General features: G+C 34.0%; 1 pseudogene; it reads right to left on the bottom strand.

Moving 5' to 3' along the window:
- Positions 1-3488: 3488 nt before the first annotated feature.
- On the bottom strand, positions 3489-3818 carry LOC102499145 (E3 ubiquitin-protein ligase RBX1 pseudogene; annotated as a pseudogene).
- Between the last annotated feature and the right edge of the window lie 273 nt (positions 3819-4091).

A 4091-nucleotide genomic window follows, 5' to 3' on the forward strand; every position in this document is an offset into this window, starting at 1 on the left:
TATCTGCTTTATTTGGTTTGGTGCCAGAATGTTTCTGGGAATAAAAATCAAAGTTGTCTGAATTTTGGCCAAGATGTGACTTTGGAATGCAGATGGCAGGCTGGTGCAGTAGCCTCATGTTCATCCTATTGCCATATTGAAAAATGAGCACAGAGAGAGTAAATGAAATTTGATTAGCTAGTCTTCTTTTTTAAGCAGATGTTATGCCTGATATAAATTATTCTTTTAGAATTTCTAACATATGCCAAAGTATTTATCACAGATTAACTGCATGAACTTGCATGTTACTACCAAACTTTCTGAGTGTGAAGTGGTGGATGCATTTTTCACAGTTCAAATCAAAGGATATAAGAGAATATGTAATTGGAATTTAGACTAGAAAAAATATATTTAAAAATATAATAAAATATTAATTACAAAATTAGAAGCATTTTCAACTTCTCTATTTCCTGTTATTGAATGACAATTGAAACAGAAAAGCAGTATTCAGAATTTTTACACTTTGTGTTGCAAATGCACCTCATCCTTAATAGTTCATAAGAATTGTTCAAAATCTTATGTATGCTCTTCACTTGCTTCTGAGTGTCTTATATCCTTTGCAAATGAGTTCTTAGTCACAGCCATTACCTAAAGCACTCATTTGAATTATTTTATATTATAGCATTGTTGAAAGTTGTCCAATTAATAGCCCACGATCCTAGCTGGAATTTATTCAGCATCAGATAATTTGAAACATAACACTGAAAATAATGTTTTCAAAAATGAATTTATTGTCTTTCAACAGTGTTTTACAGTTCATTTTAAGATAGATGAGATTGTGCAAAGGCAAAATGAATAATTTTCCTATGTTATGATTTTTTCCCATGATTCCATTAAAATTACCTTCTCATCTTAAATTTAGTCCTTTCAGAATATAAGCAATAGGGGGCCATGCCATTAAAGAAAGATGGGCTGATTATTAATATCAGATATTACTTGTTGACTAAGATGATCTCCAAATAATTTCTCACCTTTGGGCTCTAACAGAACAGACTAATAGAGGGCAAATATTTTATATTTTCCCATTAGTTTATTCTGTAGAGTTTTTTTTTTTATTTTTAAAGAAAATCAAATTGGGAAAAAATCAATGTCTGTATTATATTGCTTCCATATAAACCCTGGATTGAGCCTGGTAAGGTTATAGTTACCATGGTAACAGAAGTCTGCTCTTTAAACAGTTTCTATCCTAACTGCTCTTCTTATACCGAGTGATTTCTTCAAATATAGGACTAGTGGGGGTGTAGTTATGAGAAATTTTATTCCCTATAAGGATACATATCCATAAAATTTGTTGAGAGTAACTGCATATGGAGGTTAATTAGATATAAATGTTACCAATCTTCCTTTTAAAGGCACAGTATTCTCCCTAGTAAGTAAGAAAGTTTGGGAAAATGTAAAATGAAGTAGACTAAAAGAGAGATTTCCAATGACAAAAAAACTAATACAAAGTTTCTTATATTTACAAATGCATATGAAAATATTTTTCAGAAAACGTGAAGATAATAAGAAAATTTATTTTGTGTTACATTTTGCAGGTCAAAATGTATGCATGTATGTATAGTTTTGAGTAATGCATTCAACAGTGATAATTTTCTTTTTACAATGATTGGACACACTGAAGTAAACAATACTAAGTCTACCTAAACGTATCCATCATTAAGGTGATCATTTCCACACACCATTTTAATTATTCCCTTTTAATTTTTAATTTATTTATTTACTTTACTGTTTTCTATATTAGCTCATCCACTCAGTGGAGAGAGACAGAAAGAGAAGGAAAGTAAGAAATCTCTTCCTTGGGGGATAGTCACACCAAAATCCTTTCTCCTTCATTCTCCTTTCATGATTTTCAGACAGCCATTCATATCCATTAGGCATGGTCTCAAGCCATCAGGGTTAGGACTGAACCACACAGTCTGCCATGTGGGATCTAGCACTTTAACCTCCATGCACCTGCTGACCCACTCCTTTTGCAATTTTTGAGATATTGGAAGGTTCACTATTTTATACCTTCACATTGTGATACTTTTGTTGTGCTTTTGCTTCTGGTTGCCTTGTATCCTTTGAAAATGAATCCTTAGTCCCGGATATTTCCTAAAACACTACATTTGAATTATTTTGTATTTTAGCCTTATTGAAATTATCCAAAAGTACTTAAAAATCAAAGCTGGAATTTATTTAGTAACATATAATCAAGAAAAAATTTTTTCCAAGCTGTTTTCACTCATATACAAAGTTGCATTTTTTAAATCACCTCAATAGGACTATTTTCTGCTCATGGAGCTCTACTTGGTCAGTTTGTAAAGCATAAAACTTGTTTCTATAGAAGGGAAAAGATTCTGAAGCATAATTCCATCCTTACTACCAAGGTAACTAGAACCAAATCGGTCAAACTTTCAGATATTTAATCTCTTACACTCCAATGCTAAGACAATAATAATAGTTTAACACTTTGCTTTATTTTTAAGTAAATATGGCAAGTGTATAATTAGTCAGTTCATAGACTGCTATAGCAAAATACCACAGACATTAGGTGCCAGCTGAGTTGGTATCTGGTGAGTCCTCCCTTCATGGCTTTCAGATTGCTGTTTTTCTCCTGTTCCCTCACATGATCTTTCTTCTTAGCATATGTGAAGAGAGAAAGAGACTTCTGGTGTCTCTTATTTGCCTTATAAGATACAAATATTAGGGCTAGCAGGTGGTGTGGTGGTTAAGGCACTGGATCCCAGGTGGCTGACCACGGTTGAAGTCCCAGACCTCTCAGCTTGAGGCTCACTTCAGGCACATGTGCATGTGTGATCAAAATCCTGAGAGGAGAATGGAGGAGAAGGGATAGCAGTGTGCCCATCATCCCTGGGGGGATTATTTCTCACTTTCCCTCTCTCTGCCTCTTTCCAGAGAGCATACGTGTCCTATGGCAAAAGAAAAAAAAATATATGATTAATTTACTACTCTTATGACCTAATATAACCTTTATAGTTACCTTAGAAGTGCTATTTTCAAATATAGTCATATAGGAGGCTAGCTATATAGATGCAACATACAAATTCAAAATGGATCATTTCAGTCTATCCCAACAGTGCTTTGCAAAGTGCAAATTTCAGAACAGATATGGATGACTTATTTTTACATTTGTTTTTATTTGTTATAAGAATTAAAAATGACTATTCTCTTAGGAAATAACTGACTGACAATGCAAGTTCACTCAGTCTAACTAGTCTACCAAAGTAATAAATTATATATACATACAACCTTATTTTTCATTTGTTTGTTTTTCAAGAATCCAACTGGACTTTATTTAACATAGAATACAATATGGCTGCAGGAACCGCAAACTAAAAAGGCAAAGCAAAAAAGACATGGTTCTATCTAATTAATAATTAAGTAATATGCGGGCAAGTCATTAAGTGAGTAATAAAACACTTAAGCTTGATGGAAGAATTTGTTTTCTAGTGTCCATACTTTTGGAATTCTCACTCTCTGTTGTGTAATGACACACCTGTGGTTTTTTGAGCCAGTAAGAGATGGAGTGAAAGTGAAACACATAGTTACAGACTCCCCATGCCACAGTACACTCTCTGGAAGTCTCAGATGCCTGGTTAGCTTGACACTCTACATGAAGATCCATAGTGTGGTTCCTTGCAGGTAGCACAGTTATCAACCGCAATATCCCAGGCCCAGAGGGCTACTGCATTCCACTTTTTCACTTCAAAGTGCTTTTTGCCTGCATTGCTGTTGGTGCTGCTTGGGATATCCACATTCATTGCTGTTGCCATTTTGGAAACATATGATCCATCCACACCAATCTTGTTTTCAACATGCTTATTAGCTGAGTAGACTAGACTGCTTTAAACAAAACAAACTAACCAGGAAAAGTAAACATTTCAGTTATTTGAATGTGTCCTTAAGAAAAATATTTCTTGGGCAAAGCCGGATATATATTGAAGATCATGAACTCAGTACACAGTTGCCTTAGTCTACTAGTGTATTGCTAGCAGAAATACTGGTACATTTATAATGACTAGCTGTCTATTGGACTCCCAATTCTGATG

The sequence above is a fragment of the Tupaia chinensis genome, unplaced genomic scaffold, assembly GCF_000334495.1.
Source record: "Tupaia chinensis unplaced genomic scaffold, TupChi_1.0 Scaffold142527_1, whole genome shotgun sequence".
Taxonomy (NCBI): domain Eukaryota; kingdom Metazoa; phylum Chordata; class Mammalia; order Scandentia; family Tupaiidae; genus Tupaia; species Tupaia belangeri.